This window comes from Bufo gargarizans, chromosome 4 (assembly GCF_014858855.1).
Source record: "Bufo gargarizans isolate SCDJY-AF-19 chromosome 4, ASM1485885v1, whole genome shotgun sequence".
Classification (NCBI taxonomy): domain Eukaryota; kingdom Metazoa; phylum Chordata; class Amphibia; order Anura; family Bufonidae; genus Bufo; species Bufo gargarizans.
Genome location: NC_058083.1, coordinates 329,303,657 through 329,325,110, shown reverse-complemented (window position 1 = coordinate 329,325,110; position 21,454 = coordinate 329,303,657).

Genomic DNA, 21,454 nt, shown 5'->3' with positions numbered 1-21,454 from the left:
GCTGGGCCCCAGGCGGAGAGCTGTTTGGCGCACGTCCTTCCGCCGCCAAGGATCGCAGGGCAACATTCTTTGCCTCCTGTTGCCACCTCCTCCTTCTCGGCTTCCTCCTCCTCTTCTTCCACCTGCTCATCCAGTCAGCCACACACCTTCACCACCAACTTCAGCACAGCCCGGGGTAAACGTCAGCAGGCCATTCTGAAACTCATATGTTTGGGGGACAGGCCCCACACCGCACAGGAGTTGTGGCGGGGTATAGAACAACTGACCGACGAGTGGTTGCTGCTGGTGAGCCTCAAGCCCGGCCTGGTGGTGTGTGATAATGGGCGAAATCTCGTTGCAGCTCTGGGACTAGCCAATTTGACGCACATCCCTTGCTTGGCGCATGTGCTGAATTTGGTGGTGCAGAAGTTCATTCACAACTACCCCGACATGTCAGAGCTGCTGCATAAAGTGCGGGCCGTCTGTTCGCGCTTCCGGCGTTCACATCCTGCTGCTGCTCGCCTGTCTGCGCTACAGCGTAACTTCGGCCTTCCCGCTCACCGCCTCATATGCGACGTGCCCACCAGGTGGAACTCCACCTTGCACATGCTGGACAGACTGTGCGAGCAGCAGCAGGCCATAGTGGAGTTTCAGCTGCAGCACGCACGGGTCAGTCGCACTACAGAACAGCACCACTTCACCACCAATGACTGGGCCTCCATGCGAGACCTGTGTGCCCTGTTGCGCTGTTTCGAGTACTCCACCAACATGGCCAGTGGCGATGACACCGTTATCAGCGTTACAATACCACTTCTATGTCTCCTTGAGAAAACACTTAGGGCGATGATGGAAGAGGAGGTGGCCCAGGAGGAGGAGGAGGAGGAGGAGGAAGAGGGGTCATTTTTAGCACTTTCAGGCCAGTCTCTTCGAAGTGACTCAGAGGGAGGTTTTTGGCAACAGCAGAGGCCAGGTACAAATGTGGCCAGCCAGGGCCCACTACTGGAGGACGAGGAGGACGAGGATGAGGAGGAGGTGGAGGAGGATGAGGATGAAGCATGGTCACAGCGGGGTGGCACCCAACGCAGCTCGGGTCCATCACTGGTGCGTGGCTGGGGGGAAAGGCAGGACGATGACGATACGCCTCCCACAGAGGACAGCTTGTCCTTACCCCTGGGCAGCCTGGCACACATGAGCGACTACATGCTGCAGTGCCTGCGCAACGACAGCAGAGTTGCCCACATTTTAACCTGTGCGGACTACTGGGTTGCCACCCTGCTGGATCCACGCTACAAAGACAATGTGCCCACCTTACTTCCTGCACTGGAGCGTGATAGGAAGATGCGCGAGTACAAGCGCACGTTGGTAGACGCGCTACTGAGAGCATTCCCAAATGTCACAGGGGAACAAGTGGAAGCCCAAGGCCAAGGCAGAGGAGGAGCAAGAGGTCGCCAAGGCAGCTGTGTCACGGCCAGCTCCTCTGAGGGCAGGGTTAGCATGGCAGAGATGTGGAAAACTTTTGTCAACACGCCACAGCTAACTGCACCACCACCTGATACGCAACGTGTTAGCAGGAGGCAACATTTCACTAACATGGTGGAACAGTACGTGTGCACACCCCTCCACGTACTGACTGATGGTTCGGCCCCATTCAACTTCTGGGTCTCTAAATTGTCCACGTGGCCAGAGCTAGCCTTTTATGCCTTGGAGGTGCTGGCCTGCCCGGCAGCCAGCGTTTTGTCTGAACGTGTATTCAGCACGGCAGGGGGCGTCATTACAGACAAACGCAGCCGCCTGTCTACAGCCAATGTGGACAAGCTGACGTTCATAAAAATGAACCAGGCATGGATCCCACAGGACCTGTCCGTCCCTTGTCCAGATTAGACATTAACTACCTCCCCATAACCATATATTATTGGACTCCAGGGCACTTCCTCATTCAATCCTATTTTTATTTTCATTTTACCATTATATTGCAAGGCTACCCAAAGTTGAATGAACCTCTCCTCTGCCTGTGTGCTAGGCCTAAATATATGCCAATGGATTGTTGCAGTGGTGGCTGACGTGAAGCCTCATTCTCTGCTATGACATGCAGACTGATTCTCTGGTGACATGAAGCCAGATTGTCTGTTACGGGACCTCTCTCCTCTGCCTGGGTGCTGGGCCTGAATTTATGAAAATGGACTGTTGCAGTGGTGGGTGACGTGAAGCCTGATTCTCTGCTATGACATGCAGACTGATTCTCTGGTGACATGAAGCCAGATCCTCTGTTACGGGACCTCTCTCCTCTGCCTGGGTGCTGGGCCTAAATATCTGACAATGGACTGTTGCATTGGTGGCTGACGTGAAGCCTGATTCTCTGCTATGACATGCAGACTAATTCTCTGCTGACATGAAGCCAGATTGTCTGTTACGGGACCTCTCTCCTCTGCCTGGGTGCTGGGCCTAAATTTATGAAAATGGACTGTTGCAGTGGTGGGTGACGTGAAGCCTGATTCTCTGCTATGACATGAAGACTGATTCTCTCCTGACATGAAGCCAGATTGTCTGTTACGGGACCTCTCTCCTCTGCCTGGGTGCTGGGCCTAAATTTATGAAAATGGACTGTTACAGTGGTGGGTGACGTGAAGCCTGATTCTCTGCTATGATATGAAGACTGATTCTCTGCTGACATGAAGCCAGATTGTCTGTTACGGGACCTCTCTCCTCTGCCTGGGTGCTGGGCCTAAATTTATGAAAATGGACTCTTACAGTGGTGGGTGACGTGAAGCCTGATTCTCTGCTATGACATGAAGACTGATTCTCTGCTGACATGAAGCCAGATCCTCTGTTACGGGACCTCTCTCCTCTGCCTGGGTGCTGGGCCTAAATATCTGACAATGGACTGTTGCATTGGTGGCTGACGTGAAGCCTGATTCTCTGCTATGATATGAAGACTGATTCTCTGCTGACATGAAGCCAGATTGTCTGTTACGGGACCTCTCTCCTCTGCCTGGGTGCTGGGCCTAAATTTATGAAAATGGACTCTTACAGTGGTGGGTGACGTGAAGCCTGATTCTCTGCTATGACATGAAGACTGATTCTCTGCTGACATGAAGCCAGATCCTCTGTTACGGGACCTCTCTCCTCTGCCTGGGTGCTGGGCCTAAATTTATGAAAATGGACTGTTGCAGTGGTGGGTGACGTGAAGCCTGATTCTCTGCTATGACATGAAGACTGATTCTCTGCTGACATGAAGCCAGATCCTCTGTTACGGGACCTCTCTCCTCTGCCTGGGTGCTGGGCCTAAATATCTGACAATGGACTGTTGCATTGGTGGCTGACGTGAAGCCTGATTCTCTGCTATGATATGAAGACTGATTCTCTGCTGACATGAAGCCAGATTGTCTGTTACGGGACCTCTCTCCTCTGCCTGTGTGCTAGGCCTAAATATATGCCAATGGATTGTTGCAGTGGTGGCTGACGTGAAGCCTGATTCTCTGCTATGACATGCAGACTGATTCTCTGGTGACATGAAGCCAGATCCTCTGTTACGGGACCTCTCTCCTCTGCCTGGGTGCTGGGCCTAAATATATGAAAATGGACTGTTGCAGTGGTGGGTGACGTGAAGCCTGATTCTCTGCTATGACATGCAGACTGATTCTCTGGTGACATGAAGCCAGATCCTCTGTTACGGGACCTCTCTCCTCTGCCTGGGTGCTGGGCCTAAATTTATGAAAATGGACTGTTGCAGTGGTGGGTGACGTGAAGCCTCATTCTCTGCTATGACATGCAGACTGATTCTCTGCTGACATGAAGCCAGATTGTCTGTTACGGGACCTCTCTCCTCTGCCTGTGTGCTAGGCCTAAATATATGCCAATGGATTGTTGCAGTGGTGGCTGACGTGAAGCCTGATTCTCTGCTATGACATGCAGACTGATTCTCTGGTGACATGAAGCCAGATCCTCTGTTACGGGACCTCTCTCCTCTGCCTGGGTGCTGGGCCTAAATATCTGACAATGGACTGTTGCATTGGTGGCTGACGTGAAGCCTGATTCTCTGCTATGATATGAAGACTGATTCTCTGCTGACATGAAGCCAGATTGTCTGTTACGGGACCTCTCTCCTCTGCCTGTGTGCTAGGCCTAAATATATGCCAATGGATTGTTGCAGTGGTGGCTGACGTGAAGCCTGATTCTCTGCTATGACATGCAGACTGATTCTCTGGTGACATGAAGCCAGATCCTCTGTTACGGGACCTCTCTCCTCTGCCTGGGTGCTGGGCCTAAATTTATGAAAATGGACTGTTGCAGTGGTGGGTGACGTGAAGCCTGATTCTCTGCTATGACATGCAGACTGATTCTCTGGTGACATGAAGCCAGATCCTCTGTTACGGGACCTCTCTCCTCTGCCTGGGTGCTGGGCCTAAATTTATGAAAATGGACTGTTGCAGTGGTGGGTGACGTGAAGCCTCATTCTCTGCTATGACATGCAGACTGATTCTCTGCTGACATGAAGCCAGATTGTCTGTTACGGGACCTCTCTCCTCTGCCTGGGTGCTGGGCCTGAATTTATGACAATGGACTGTTGCAGTGGTGGCTGACGTGAAGCCTGATTCTCTGCTATGATATGAAGACTGATTCTCTGCTGACATGAAGCCAGATTGTCTGTTACGGGACCTCTCTCCTCTGCCTGGGTGCCGGGGCCTAAATATCTGAGAATGGACTGTTCCAGTGGTGGGTAACGGGAAGCCAGATTCTCTGCTATGATATGAAGACTGATTCTCTGCTGACATGAAGCCAGATTGTCTGTTACGGGACCTCTCTCCTCTGCCTGGGTGCTGGGCCTAAATTTATGAAAATGGACTATTACAGTGGTGGGTGACGTGAAGCCTGATTCTCTGCTATGACATGAAGACTGATTCTCTGCTGACATGAAGCCAGATTGTCTGTTACGGGACCTCTCTCCTCTGCCTGGGTGCCGGGGCCTAAATATCTGAGAATGGACTGTTCCAGTGGTGGGTGACGGGAAGCCAGATTCTCTGCTATGGAACCTCTCTCCAATTGATTTTGGTTAATTTTTATTTATTTAATTTTTATTTTAATTAATTTCCCTATCCACATTTGTTTGCAGGGGATTTACCTACATGTTGCTGCCTTTTGCAGCCCTCTAGCCCTTTCCTGGGCTGTTTTACAGCCGTTTTAGTGCCGAAAAGTTCGGGTCCCCATTGACTTCAATGGGGTTCGGGTTCGGGACGAAGTTCGGATCGGGTTCGGATCCCGAACCCGAACATTTCCGGGATGTTCGGCCGAACTTCTCGAACCCGAACATCCAGGTGTTCGCTCAACTCTACTTGTAATTACATGCACTTATGAGATTTCCAGGCAGTGTAATGAAGAGGAAGTAGCGCTTGCATGGAGTCTCGTCTCCTCTTCAAACAGCTGATTGGCAGGGGTGTTGGACCACCGTCAATCAGATATTGATGACCTATCCTGAGGGAAGGTCATCAATACAAACAGGCTTCACACCCTCTTCAAAATCTCAAGGAGAAGATTTCTAAAGGACTTCACATCAAATATCTGCTGATCCGCTGCTTCAGGGTAGCTAAGGCTTGTTGTAAAAACAATATAAAAATAAAATAATTTGCTTTTGTTTGACCATATTATGAGAACCATAACTTAATTTTTTCATCAGTGGTGCTATGGGAGCTTGTTTTTTGTTGGACGTGCTGTAGTTGGCACCATTTCAGGATAGATGTTAGGGTTGAGCGAACCCAAACTGTAAAGTTCAGGTTCGTACAGAATTTTAGGGGTTTTTGTACCTGGACCCGACCCCAAACATTTTCGTAAAAGTTTGAGTTCGGTGTTCGACGATTTAATGGCGCTGTTTGAAAGGCTGCAGGGCAGTCAATCAACAAGCGTTTAACTAGTGTGCCCTTAGAAGCCATCACAGCCATGCCTACTAATGGCATGGCTGTGATTGGCCAGTGCAGCATGTGACCCAGCCTCTATATTAGCTGGAGTCATGTAGCGCTGCACGTCACATCAGCTCTTACTTGTGTAGGGAGAGGATGCTGCTGCTGTGAGAGAGAGATTAGGAATCAATTCTGGTGTTCTTGGTGTTAAATCTATTTTTGTGGGTGCTATGCTACATTTTTGACCCCTGAGCCCAGTGCCACAGAGAAATAAGCTTTAATCAGTCTGTTTGTTAGGTGGGCATCGGCAACCATTTTTGCACTTGCAACTGCATGTGTGACAGGGACATTACTATAATCCTGTTCTGGTAACTCAGTGGGCGACATCTATGCATTTTTTAAGGACACCTGCACTGCATATGTGCCAGGGGAAGGGAAAATAATATAGGTAATCCATCTTTGACTTCAGGGACCCGGGGGGGACATATTAACATTTTTTTTTTTTCTGTGAAGAACCCCTGTGCTGAATTTCTGACAGGGAAAATCTATTCATTAAATCCATCTGTTAGATTCCAGGGGGACAAATTCCCTTTTTTGTGGTGGTAAAGTACCCCTGCGGCCTGCGGTGCATACCTGCCAGTGAAAATAATAAAATTACATTAGTATGTCACATATTTGTGTGAACTAAAGTGATTTTTTCTCTTTCTAAAACTGGCACTGCATATCAAATAAAACCGTCAAATACTGCTGTTACATTGTCGGCTGAAAGTAACTCACTTTTTGTGCTAGATAGTACATTTGCGGCCTGCGCTGCATTTCTGACAGTCCACTAAAACCATTAAATACTGCTGTTATATTGTTGGTTGAAAAAAAGCACACTTTTTGTGCTAGATAGTATATTTGCAGCTTGCTCTGCATTTCTGACAGTCCATTAAAACTGTTAAATACTGCTGTTATATTGTTGTTTGAAAAAAAACACCCTTTTTGTGCTAGATGGTATATTTTCGTCCTGCACTGCATTTCTGATAGTCCAATAAAACCGTTAAATACTGCTGTTACATTGTCGGTTGAAAAAAAAAGCACTTTTTGTGCTAGAAAGTACATTTGTGGCCTGCGTTGCATTTCTGACAGTCCACTAAAACTGTTAAATACTGCTGTTACATTTGTCGGTTGAAAAAAACTCACTTTTTGTGCTAGATAGTATATTTGCGGCCTGCGCTGCATTTCTGACAGTCCATTAAAACCGTTAAATACTGCTGTTACATTGTTGGTTGAGAAAAGCACACTTTTTGTGCTAGATAGCACATTTTTTGCCTGCGCTGCATTTCTGACAGTCCAATAAAACCGTTAAATACTACTGTTACATTGTTGGTTGAAAAAAGCACACTTTTTGTGCAAGATAGTACATTTCCAGCCTGCGCTTCATTTCTGACAGTCCACTAAAACCTTTAAATACTGCTGTTACATTGTTGATCGAAAAAAGCACACTTTTTGTGCTAGATAGTACATTTTCAGCCTACGCTTCATTTCTGACAGTCTAATAAAACCGTCAAATACTGCTGTTATATTGTTGTTTGAAAAAAACACCCTTTTTGTGCTAGATAGTACATTTGTAGCCTGCGCTGCCTTTCTGACAGTCAAATAAAACTGATAAATACTGCTGTTATATTGTAGTTTGAAAAAAACACCCTTTTTCTGCTAGATAGTACATTTGTGGCCTGTGCTGCATTTCTGACAGTCCACTAAAACCGTTAAATGCTGTTATATTTTTGGTTGAAAAAAGCACACTTTTTGTGCTAGATAGTACATTTGTTGCCTGCGCTGCATTTCTGACAGTCCAATAAAACTGTTAAATGCTGCTTTTAAATTGTCGTTTGAAAAAAACTAACTTTTTGTGCTAGATAGTACATTGGCGGCCTGCGCTGCATTTTTGACAGTCCAATAAAATCGTTAAATACTGCTGTTACATTGTCGCTCTGAAAAAAAACTCACTTAATGTGCTAGATAGTATATTTGCCGCCTGCGCTGCATTTCTGACAGTCCCAAAAAACTTTAAATACTGCTGTTACATTGTTGGTTGAAAAAAGCACACTTTTTGTGCTAGATAGCACATTCGCAGCCTGCGCTGCATTTCTGACAGTCCAATAAAACCGTTAAATACTGCTGTTACATTATGAAAAAAATGAACTTTCTGTGCTAGATAGTACATTGGCAGTCTGCGCTGCATTTTTGACAGTCCAATAAAACCGTTAAATACTGCTTGTTTGAAAAAAAAAAATTTTTGCGTTAGATAGTATATTTGCGGGCTGTGCTGCATTTCTGACAGTCCAATAAAACAAGTCAATACTGCTGTTACATTGTTGGTTGACAAATTCAAAATCTTCGTGACCGTGAAGTAAATGTATTAAATTCATCTTTTGACCTCAAGAATTTTTTTCTCTTTATGACACCGGCACAGCCTTTCTGTCAGTGAACTTAATTGTTAACTTTTGGCGGTTACATTGTTGCCTGATATAAACCATCTGTTAGTTTGGTGGGTGAACGCAAAGAATGAGGAGAGCGTCAAATAAGGGTCATGGCCCTGGTCATGGTGCTGCTGGTGTTGGTGGAACTCCTGTTGCAGGTAGAGGACGTCGTCGATCTGTGCACGCTACACACCCAAGTGAAACACCTTCCTTAGGTGCGAGTACAAAACCTTTAGCATTATTTGGTAGGCCCGAATGCGCCTCTATGAAGCACAGGCGAAAGTAGACTGGGTGGCTAACAGTGCCTCCAGTTCCTTTACATTTTCTCCCACCCAGTCCCCTGCTGAAAGCTCAGAGTTGGCATCAACAGCCCATGGCCATCTGTCTTTCAACTCACCCTCTTAGCAAATCAGGCAAGCAGTTTGAGCCCCAAGTCATGCAGCAGTCTCTTATGCTTTTTGATGACTCTGCTGGCAGGGTTTCCGTGGGCCATCCACGTAGCCCTGCCCCAGAAGTGGAAGAGATTGAGTGCACTGATGCCCAACCACTTATGTTTCAGGATGAGGACATTGGAAGACCACCGCAGCACGTCTCTGATGATGACGAAACACAGGTGCCAACTGATGCGGCTTTCTGCTGTCTGCAGACTGACAAGGAGGGCAGGGGTAAAGAGTGAGTGGAAGATGATGTGGAGGATGATGAGGTACTAGACCCCACATGGAATCAAGGTCATGCAAGTGATGTGTGCAGTTTGGAGGAAGAGGCGGTGGTCGCACAGAGGCACCAGCACAGGAAAAGAGGGAGCAGGGTGCAAAACCATCTGTTACATTCTTGGGTGACATTTTACAATTTTTGCCATGAATAAACCTCTGCTCTGCATAGGTGACAGAGACCTACATTTCTAAAATTTGTCTGTTACATTCTCAGGTGACATTTTACCATTTTTGCTGTATACAAACCCCAGCTCTGCATAGGTGACAGGGACCTAATTTTTGTAAAATCGTCTGTTCTATTGATGGTTGACATTAACACATTTTTGCCGGTGAAAAACCCCTGCTCTGCATTGCTGACAGGGAACTAAATTTAGTAAAAACATCTGTTACTGATCGGAAGATGAGCGACTACAAGCGCATGCTGGTAGACGCACTGCTGATGGCATTCCCACCTGACAGCGGGGGCTCAGTGGAAGCTCAAGGCGAAGGCTGAGGAAGAGGCCGCCAACGCAGCTGGGGCACCGCCAGCACCTCAGAAGGCAGGGTTAGCATGGCCGAAATGTGAAAAAAAAAATTCAGCATGCCACAACAACCATCACCACCAGCTGATATGGAACGTCTTAGCAGGAGGCAGCATTTCATCAACATGGTGGAGCAATATGTGTGCACACGCCTATACGTACTGACTGATGGGCCTGCCCCCTTCAACTTATGGGTCTCCAAATTGGGCACATGGCCTGAGCTTGCCCTTTATGTCTTGGCGGTGCTGGCCTGCCCTGCAGCTAGTGTATTGTCTGAAAGTTTGTTTAGAACGGCAGGGGGGGTTATCACAGACAAGCGCAGCCGCCTGTTCACAGCCAATGTGGACAAGCTCACGTTCATTAAAATGAACCAGGCAGGGATCCCACAGGACTTGTCCGTACCTTGTGCAGAATAGACATGTATACCGGCCTCACCCAGCCATTGTTGTACTCCAGCGCACTTTCTCTTTGTTTTATTTTTTATATTTCCCAATGTTTTGGAGTCTACCCAAATTTAAACAAAAAAAATAAAAAATAAATGAAATAAAAAACAAAACCAAAATCCAGTGTTGGCTAACTCCTCCTCCTCCACCCCCACTTCCACATCCACCGCCTCCTCAACCTCCTACTCCATATGGACCTCAGCCTCCTAGATCAAGATTACTTGCCATGCTCTTAACCACATTTTGCTGCCTCTTGCAGCCTTCTAGCCCTTTCCATGACTTTTTTAGAGCAATTTTAGTGCTCCATAGTTCGAGTCCACATTGACTTCAATGGGGTTCGGGTTCAGGGTCAAGTTCGGGTGCCGAACTTAAACTTTTTTGCAAAGTTCGGCCGAACCCGTTGAAAACAAACTTCCAGATGTCCGCTCAACTCTAATAGATATGACTTTTAATCACAGTTTATTAAATTTTTTGGAAGTTAGGATAAGCAAAAATAGCACATATGACTTTATTATAATTTTTTAGGGAGTTAATCATGTAGGTTAGGTAGTCATTATAGACACAGCAATGTTAGTTATGTGTACTTTATGTTTATATTATTTTACATTTTTTGAGGGGGAAAAATTGTGTTTTTATAAATTTTTTACTTTTAAACTTTTTTTCTATTTTTTACATTTTTAAAAGGTTCTGCCAATTCCTAGATATTGATGATTGATATCCTCAGGGTAAAGTCTTCAAAATCAGAATGGTGGGAGCCCAACTCTTGGCACCCCCACGATCAGCTATGTGCAACCACCAGATCCAGAAACAACACAATGGACAGAGCCAGAAGCAAAAAACACCATTCCCTTGTGTAGTGCTCATGCAAGTTTAGTGCAGCCCAGCAACCATCAGCACTCTATAGTCGCATTGCAGCTGGCCGATGGGTTGTTTAGTTACTCAAACACTTTAGATACCATGGTCACTATCAACCATAGCATCTAACAAGCTAAATGGACAGGATCACAGTTATCTCTGAATTTGGCCATTGTAGCTAGAGATGAGCGAAGTTCTTAAAAATTATATTCAGTTACTTTGCCAAATTATACAAAAAATGTCTTTGTAAGTAGTGGGTGCAATGACAGGGAATGGCAATTGTGCCACTCCCTGTCATTGTACCCCTCAGATGCCACCTTCATTGCTGATCGTGGAATCTGACATTAATATTAAGGTCTGGATTGAAGATCCAGCGCAAAATCTCATGCGGCACGTGCTGACATTATCAATTTGGCTCGTGTGGTGACGTCATATGTCACTGTGCATTAGATTTTGTGAAGGCTCTTCAATCAAGATGGTGGCAGTGGGCTTTTTGAGCTCAAATGGATGAGGGGAGTATGATTTGTTTTTTACCCCATTTAAGAGCAAATCAATTTTTTTACCACAAGCACAAGGAAATTCGGCTTCTCAGTGAATTGAATTTTCTCTGAAATTCGGATTGAAGTCCACTTCAGACACTTTAATTCACTCAACACTAATTGTGGCAAGAGCCTGGCTGTGTATTAAAGCTAGCTTCTGTATGGGCACAGCACCTCTAAGCATGCCATCCCATGGACATAACTGAATGTCCATTACCAGCCACACACTGACGTACTGTTTTGTGCATTTGCAGCAAGAGTTTAAGCTTTAAACTATTTAGCTATCACATTCTACTAATATCTGGCCCATGACATGTGCCCCAACCTTTGACTTTTGTTTCTATAAGGAGAATAATAAATAATACATAGTAACATAGTTTATAAGGCTGAAAAAAGACATCTGTCCATCTAGTTCAGCCTGTTATCCTGCAAGTTGATGCAGAGGAAGGCAAAAAAAAAAAAAACTTTTCCCACTTTAGGGGAATAAAAATTCCTTCCCGACTCCAATCAGGCAATTAGAATACTTAATGTTTGATGGCAGAAAAAGAGCCTAGCCATCAAAAGATTTGATGACAATGTCTATCTGTTGCTGTAGTAATTTCAATACCAGCCAGCATTGGGTCATTTACTGAAATACGGTACATTGTCCAGTCTGCTGGGCTCATGTTCAGTAGTTCCTCTACATTACACACACTCAGCTGCTACTGGAAGCAGGCAGCAGTGAAGGGATAGGCAGGGAAGGGGTGAATATGGTGGGCACTGCAAGGGCAGAGGTACAATGCCACCCCAGCGTATACTCAGCCATCTCCAGGGGCAAATGGGCCTCTCTTCCTTCAGGCAGCAGTCCTCATGTGTCTCTGGTTCTAGTCTGGTTGCAAGAGCCCTTCTTCCTGGTTTCAGGCTCCTATATCAGCCTCAGAAACCCCCACCTCCCCCCTTCTCAGGGGTGTGACATCATAATGTGACTGTGATGTATGCATGCCAGTTGGCCCCCTGAGGCTAGCAGCACCACACACCCAGCCATGTCACAAACACAAGGTGGGGCCGCATAGTAAATAGGCTGATAAACTTAACAAAGTGCCTCAACCCTTAGCCTTTGAAGTCACCAGCCACCTGGAGACATATCCACCCCCTGCAGGAACTCGCTGAACGCTGGGGAAATTTAAGTATATATATATATATATGTATATAGATACTTGGGGCACATCTATATACATATATATACTCATTATAAACCTGGGGGCATACATGGGCAGTTATAGGCCCATATATATATATATATATATATATATATACACACACCTGGGGGAGAGCCATGGCAGATACACATATATGTCCTCCTGATAATATATATACACATATATAAGGGGCATAATGTAATATATATATATATATATATATATATATATATGTCATAAGGGGCCACAGCCATATATATATTATAAGGGGCACGGTCTAAAGGAGGCACATATTTCCCACAGGGGCCACCATGAGCCCCTGGGGATCACCATAGGCAGACGTGCGCAGATGCTGGGCACATCTGCGCACATCGTCCCATGATGCTGTGGTTAATGTATGCACATATATACCATACATGCCGCACGTGTTTGCAGGCATGCATGGATATATATGCATACGTCTCAACCCTTCCTCAACACTGTGATTTTCAAGGATCGAGCAGATTTCGTCCTTTGCGGTGATGTTACATCATCGCTGCGGTTTCTACCGGTGATGCTACGTCATCGCTGCGGTTTCTACCTGTCATGTATCTCTAATGCAATTCTTACCAGGGATACATGTTATCATAGGATTTTCCCTTGTATCCAAAATCACTTGTCTGCAATGTCATGTAGTGATTTGGAGTGCCGGCAGAACTATTGTGACAGATGTATTTCCCTAACTGTATTTAGATAAAATCCACAGCGGTGTATCTATATATGCAACATCGTTATACATACGCATAGGGGTGGCAATATATCCGACTCATATAAGGAATGTAAAGATAAGGTATATAAAGTTATATTGGTCACTGAACTGACATCGGACAACTTTTATCCTTTGTTCCTTTGTGGCATTGCCTCCTCATTGTTGCGGTTTGTATCAGTAAAGTATCTTTGATCTGGTTTATACCAGGAGTGTCTGTTATCGTATGTGTTTAATTGCCCGTTTCTCCTTGTTCTATTTGTTTTATGCAATATATTGTTTGTGTATAATTTACAGATATATATCACCCCCACACATCTTTACTAGATTACATAGTGGGTATATTCATTCCTTTTATGTATCGTCGATATTCCCAGACCTGTTCATTCCTTGCGATAGTACTACGTTTGTCTAGAGGTTTTATTTAATTTAAAATAAAAATCCACAATAATGTTTAAGAAGTGTAAAATCACCATGTAATTTATTGCTTTAAGACAAACATAGTACTATCGCAAGGAATGAACAGGTCTGGGAATATCGACGATACATAAAAGGAATGAATATAGCCGCTATGTAATCTAGTAAAGATGTGTGGGGTTGACATATATTGCATGAAACAAATAGAACAAGGAGAAACGGGCAATTAAACACATACGATGACAGACACTCCTGGTATAAACCAGATCAAAGATACTTTACTGAAACAATTTTTCTCCCATAATCTGTCCACATTTTTGCTGTTAACAGTGTAATCCGTGAATTGTGTGATCTGTGCTTTAATACCTTGTGTGGTTGTCAGGCCTAGATATAGGGGAAAAAATAAAATACAAAAAACTATTTTTTTCCTGTAATCTGTCCACATTTTTGCTGTCAATGGTGTAATCTGTGAATTGTGTGATCTGCGATTTAATACCTTGTGTGGTTGTCAGGGCTAGATATAGGGAAGAATTTTGAAACACTGAAAAAAATTTTTTCCCATAGTCTCTCCACATTTTTTTTTGGTCAACAGTAGGGATGAGCAAACTCGAACTGTATAGTTCGGGTTCGTACCGAATTTTGGGGTGTCCGTGACACAGACCCGAACCCGGACATTTTCGTAAAAGTCCGGGTTCGGGTTCGGTGTTCGTCGCTTTCTTGGCGCTTTTGTGATGCTTTCTTGGCGCTTTTTGAAAGGCTGCAAAGCAGCCAATCAACAAGCGTCATACTACTTGCCCCAAGAGGCCGTCACAGCCATGCCTACTATTGGCATGGCTGTGATTGGCCAGAGCACCATGTGACCCAGCCTCTATTTAAGCTGGAGTCACATAGCGCCGCCCGTCACTCTGCTCTGATTAGCGTAGGGAGAGGTTGCGGCTGCGACAGTAGGGCGAGATTAGGCAGATTAACTCCTCCAAAGGACTTGATTAATCGATCGATCTGCAGCTGTGCATCATTGAGCTGCTGAAATTCAAATGCTCACTGTTTTTAGGCTGCCCAGACCGTTTGTCAGTCACTTTTTTCTGGGGTGATCGGCGGCCATTTTGTGTCTTGTGCAGTGCTGCGACCAAGTGCATCCAAGCTGCGACCAAGTGCATTTAACCCTCAATGGTGTGGTTGTTTTTTGGCTAAAGCCTACATCAGGGTGAAGCTGTCACACCAAGTGCATTTAACCAGGAATAGTCTGTTTATTTTTTGGCCATATACTACATCAGGGGCAAGCTGCGCCTGTCACTAAGTGCATTTAACCCTCAATGGTGTGGTTGTTTTTTGGCTAAAGCCTACATCAGGGTGAAGCTGTCACACCAAGTGCATTTAACCAGCAATAGTCTGTTAATTTTTTGGCCATATACTAAATCAGGGGCAAGCTGCGCCCGTCACCAAGTGCATTTAACCAGCAATAGTCTGTTTATTTTTTGGCCATATACTACATCAGGGGCAAGCTGCGCCTGTCACCAAGTGCATTTAACCCTCAATGGTGTGGTTGTTTTTTGGCTTAAACCTACATCAGGGTGAAGCTGTCACACCAAGTGCATTTAACCAGCAATAGTCTGTTAATTTTTTGGCCATATACTAAATCAGGGGCAAGCTGCGCCCGTCACCAAGTGCATTTAACCAGCAATAGTCTGTTCATTTTTTGGCCATATACTACATCAGGGGCAAGCTGCGCCCGTCACCAAGTGCATTTAACCCTCAGTAGTGTGGTTGGTCAAGCTGTCACACCAAGTGCATTTAACCAGCAATAGTCTGTTCATTTTTTGGCCATATACTACATCAGGGGCAAGCTGCGCCCGTCACCAAGTGCATTTAACCCTCAGTAGTGTGGTTGGTCAAGCTGTCACACCAAGTGCATTTAACCAGCAATAGTCTGTTCATTTTTTGGCCATATACTACATCAGGGGCAAGCTGCGCCCGTCACCAAGTGCATTTAACCCTCAGTAGTGTGGTTGGTCAAGCTGTCACACCAAGTGCATTTAACCAGCAATAGTCTGTTCATTTTTTGGCCATATACTACATCAGGGGCAAGCTGCGCCTGTCACCAAGTGCATTTAACCCTCAATGGTGTGGTTGTTTTTTGGCTAAAGCCTACATCAGGGTGAAGCTGTCATACCAAGTGCATTTAACCAGCAATAGTCTGTTCATTTTTTGGCCATATACTACATCAGGGGCAAGCTGCGCCTGTCACCAAGTGCATTTAACTCATAATGGTGTGGTTGTTTTTTGGCTAAAGCCTACATCAGGGTGAAGCTGTCACACCAAGTGCATTTAACCAGCAATAGTCTGTTAATTTTTTGGCCATACACTACATCAGGGACAAGCTGCGCCCGTCACCAAGTGCATTTAACCCTCAGTAGTGTGGTTGGTCAAGCTGTCACACCAAGTGCATTTAACCAGCAATAGTGTGGTTATTTTTTGGCCATATCCCAGTCTAATTCTGTCACTAAATCCATACCGGTCACCCAGCGCCTAAATACTAGGCCTCAAATTTATATCCTGCTAAATCTGTCGTTACCGCTGTACTGTTGTGGCTGGGCAAGTTATTTAGTGTCCGTCAAAGCACATTTTTTGTTCAGGGTTGAAATACAATTCCCAATTTAGCAATTTCATAATTTAGTGGTTTCTGCTATATCAGAGCTATTTGAAATCTATCCCTAAAAGGGTATATAATATTCAAGGTGCACATAGGGTCATTCAGAATAACTTCACACACACGCTACTGTGCATTTACAAGTCTAATTCTGTTAGTAAATCCATACCGGTCACCCAGCGCCTAAATACTAGGCCTCAAATTTATATCCCGCTACATCTGTCGTTACCGCTGTACTGTTGTGGCTGGGCAAGTTATTTAGTGTCCGTCAAAGCACATTTTTTGTTCTGGGTTGAAATACAATTCCCAATTTAGCAATTTCATAATTTAGTGGTTTCTGCTATATCAGAGCTATTTGAAATTTATCCCTAAAAGGGTATATAATATTCAAGGTGCACATAGGGTCATTCAGAATAACTTCACACACACGCTACTGTGCATTTCCAAGTCTAATTCTGTCACTAAATCCATACCGGTCACCCAGCGCCTAAATACTAGGCCTCAAATTTATATCCCGCTAAATCTGTCGTTACCGCTGTCCTGTTGTGGATGGGCAAGTTATTTAGTGTCCGCCAAAGCACATTTTTTGTTCTGGGTTGAAATACAATTCCCAATTTAGCAATTTCATAATTTAGTGGTTTCTGCTATATCAGAGCTATTTGAAATCTATCCCTAAAAGGGTATATAATATTCAAGGTGCACATAGGGTCATTCAGAATAACTTCACACACACGCTACTGTGCATTTCCAAGTCTAATTCTGTCAGTAAATCCATACCGGTCACCCAGCTCCAAAATACTAGGCCTCAAATTTATATCCCGCTACATCTGTCGTTACCGCTGTACTGTTGTGGCTGGGCAAGTTATTTAGTGTCCGTTAAAGCACATTTTTTGTTCTGGGTTGAAATACAATTCCCAAATTTAGCAATTTCATAATTTAGTGGTTTCTGCTATATCAGAGCTATTTGAAATCTATCCCTAAAAGGGTATATAATAATCAAGGTGCACATAGGGTCATTCAGAATAACTTCACACACACGCTACTGTGCATTTCCAAGTCTAATTCTCTCACTAAATCCATACCGGTCACCCAGCGCCTAAATACTAGGTCTCAAATTTATATCCCGCTACATCTGTCGTTACCGCTGTACTGTTGTGGCTGGGCAAGTTATTTAGTGTCCGGTAAAGCACATTTTTTGTTCTGGGTTGAAATACAATTCCCAATTTAGCAATTTCATAATTTAGTGGTTTCTGCTATATCAGAGCTATTTGAAATCTATCCCTAAAAGGGTATATAATATTCAAGGTGCACATAGGGTCATTCAGAATAACTTCACACACACGCTACTGTGCATTTCCAAGTCTAATTCTGTCAGTAAATCCATACCGGTCACCCAGCTCCAAAATACTAGGCCTCAAATTTATATCCCGCTACATCTGTCGTTACCGCTGTACTGTTGTGGCTGGGCAAGTTATTTAGTGTCTGTTAAAGCACATTTTTTGTTCTGGGTTGAAATACAATTCCCAAATTTAGCAATTTCATAATTTAGTGGTTTCTGCTATATCAGAGCTATTTGAAATCTATCCCTAAAAGGGTATATAATAATCAAGGTGCACATAGGGTCATTCAGAATAACTTCACACACACGCTACTGTGCATTTCCAAGTCTAATTCTGTCAGTAAATCCATACCGGTCACCCAGCGCCTAAATACTAGGCCTCAAATTTATATCCCGCTACATCTGTCGTTACCGCTGTACTGTTGTGGCTGGGCAAGTTATTTAGTGTCCGTTAAAGCACATTTTTTGTTCTGGGTTGAAATACAATTCCCAATTTAGCAATTTCATAAGTTAGTGGTTTCTGCTATATCAGAGCTATTTGAAATCTATCCCTAAAAGGGTATATAATAATCAAGGTGCACATAGGGTCATTCAGAATAACTTCACACACACGCTACTGTGCATTTCCAAGTCTAATTCTGTCACTAAATCCATACCGGTCACCCAGCGCCTAAATAGTAGGCCTCAAATTTATATCCCGCTACATCTGTCGTTACCGCTGTACTGTTGTGGCTGGGCAAGTTATTTAGTGTCCGTTAAAGCACATTTTTTGTTCTGGGTTGAAATACAATTCCCAATTTAGCAATTTCATAATTTAGTGGTTTCTGCTATATCAGAGCTATTTGAAATCTATCCCTAAAAGGGTATATAATATTCAAGGTGCACATAGGGTCATTCAGAATAACTTCACACACACGCTACTGTGCATTTCCAAGTCTAATTCTGTCACTAAATCCATACCGGTCACCCAGCGCCTGAATACTAGGCCTCAAATTTATATCCCGCTGAATTTGAATACAATACATTGGGCCAAATAATATTTTTGCTGTTGTGGTGAACCATAACAATGAGGAAAACAGCTAGTAAGGGACGCGGACGTGGACATGGTCGTGGTGGTGTTAGTGGACCCTCTGGTGCTGGGAGAGGACGTGGCCGTTCTGCCACATCCACACGTCCTAGTGTACCAACTATCTCAGGTCCCAGTAGCCGCCAGAATTTACAGCGATATATGGTGGGGCCCAATGCCGTTCTAAGGATGGTAAGGCCTGAGCAGGTACAGGCATTAGTCAATTGGGTGGCCGACAGTGGATCCAGCACGTTCACATTATCTCCCACCCAGTCTTCTGCAGAAAGCGCACAGATGGCGCCTGAAAACCAACCCCATCAGTCTGTCACATCACCCCCATGCATACCAGGGAAACTGTCTCAGCCTCAAGTTATGCAGCAGTCTCTTATGCTGTTTGAAGACTCCGCTGGCAGGGTTTCCCAAGGGCATCCACCTAGCCCTTCCCCAGCGGTGAAAGACATAGAATGCACTGACGCACAACCACTTATGTTTCCTGATGATGAGGACATGGGAATACCACCTCAGCATGTCTCTGATGATGACGAAACACAGGTGCCAACTGCTGCGTCTTTCTGCAGTGTGCAGACTGAACAGGAGGTCAGGGATCAAGATTGGGTGGAAGACGATGCAGGGGACGATGAGGTCCTAGACCCCACATGGAATGAAGGTCGTGCCACTGACTTTCACAGTTCGGAGGAAGAGGCAGTGGTGAGACCGAGCCAACAGCGTAGCAAAAGAGGGAGCAGTGGGCAAAAGCAGAACACCCCCCGCCAAGAGACTCCGCCTGCTACTGACCGCCGCCATCTGGGACCGAGCACCCCAAAGGCAGCTTCAAGGAGTTCCCTGGCATGGCACTTCTTCAAACAATGTGCTGACGACAAGACCCGAGTGGTTTGCACGCTGTGCCATCAGAGCCTGAAGCGAGGCATTAACGTTCTGAACCTGAGCACAACCTGCATGACCAGGCACCTGCATGCAAAGCATGAACTGCAGTGGAGTAAACACCTTAAAACCAAGGAAGTCACTCCGGCTCCCCCTGCTACCTCTTCTGCTGCTGCCGCCTCGGCCTCTTCCTCTGCCTCTAAAGGAACGCTGGCACCTGCCGCCCAGCAAACAGGGGATGTACCACCAACACCACCACCACCTCCGTCACCAAGCGTCTCAACCATGTCACACGGCAGCGTTCAGCTCTCCATCTCACAAACATTTGAGAGAAAGCGTAAATTCCCACCTAGCCACCCTCGATCCCTGGCCCTGAATGCCAGCATTTCTAAACTACTGGCCTATGAAATGCTGTCATTTAGGCTGGTGGACACAGACAGCTTCAAACAGCCCATGTCGCTTGCTGTCCCACAGTATGTTGTTCCCAGCCGCCACTACTTCTCCAAGAGAGCCGTGCCTTCCCTGCACAACCAAGTATCCGATAAAATCAAGTGTGCACTGCGCAACGCCATCTGTAGCATGGTCCACCTAACCACAGATACGTGGACCAGTAAGTACGGCCAGGGACGCTATATCTCCCTAACTGCACACTGGGTAAATGTAGTGGCAGCTGGGCCCCAGGCGGAGAGCTGTTTAGCGCACGTCCTTTCGCCGCCAAGGATCGCAGGGCAACATTCTTTGCCTCCTGTTGCCACCTCCTCCTTCTCGGCTTCCTCCTTCTCTTCTTCCACCTGCTCATCCAGTCAGCCACACACCTTCACCAACAACTTCAGCACAGCCCGGGGTAAACGTCAGCAGGCCATTCTGAAACTCATATGTTTGGGGGACAGGCCCCACACCGCACAGGAGTTGTGGCGGGGTATAGAACAACTGACCGACGAGTGGTTGCTGCCGGTGAGCCTCAAGCCCGGCCTGGTGGTGTGTGATAATAGGCGAAATCTCGTTGCAGCTCTGGGACTAGCCAATTTGATGCACATCCCTTGCTTGGCGCATGTGCTGAATTTGGTGGTGCAGAAGTTCATTCACAACTACCCCGACATGTCAGAGCTGCTGCATAAAGTGCGGGCCGTCTGTTCGCGCTTCCGGCGTTCACATCCTGCTGCTGCTCGCCTGTCTGCGCTACAGCGGAACTTCGGCCTTCCCGCTCACCGACTCATATGCGACGTGCCCACCAGGTGGAACTCCACCTTGCACATGCTGGACAGACTGTGCGAGCAGCAGCAGGCCATAGTGGAGTTTCAGCTGCAGCACGCACGGGTCAGTCGCACTACAGAACAGCACCACTTCACCACCAATGACTGGGCCTCCATGCGAGACCTGTGTGCCCTGTTGCGCTGTTTCGAGTACTCCACCAACATGGCCAGTGGCGATGACGCTGTTATCAGCGTTACAATACCACTTCTATGTCTCCTTGAGAAAACACTTAGGGCGATGATGGAACAGGAGGTGGCCCAGGAGGAGGAGGAGGAGGAGGAGGAGGAAGAGGGGTCATTTTTAGCACTTTCAGGCCAGTCTCTTCAAAGTGACTCAGAGGGAGGTTTTTGGCAACAGCAGAGGCCAGGTACAAATGTGGCCAGCCAGGGCCCACTACTGGAGGACGAGGAGGACGAGGATGAGGAGGAGGTGGAGGAGGATGAGGATGAAGCATGGTCACAGCGGGGTGGCACCCAACGCAGCTCGGGTCCATCACTGGTGCATGGCTGGGGGGAAAGGC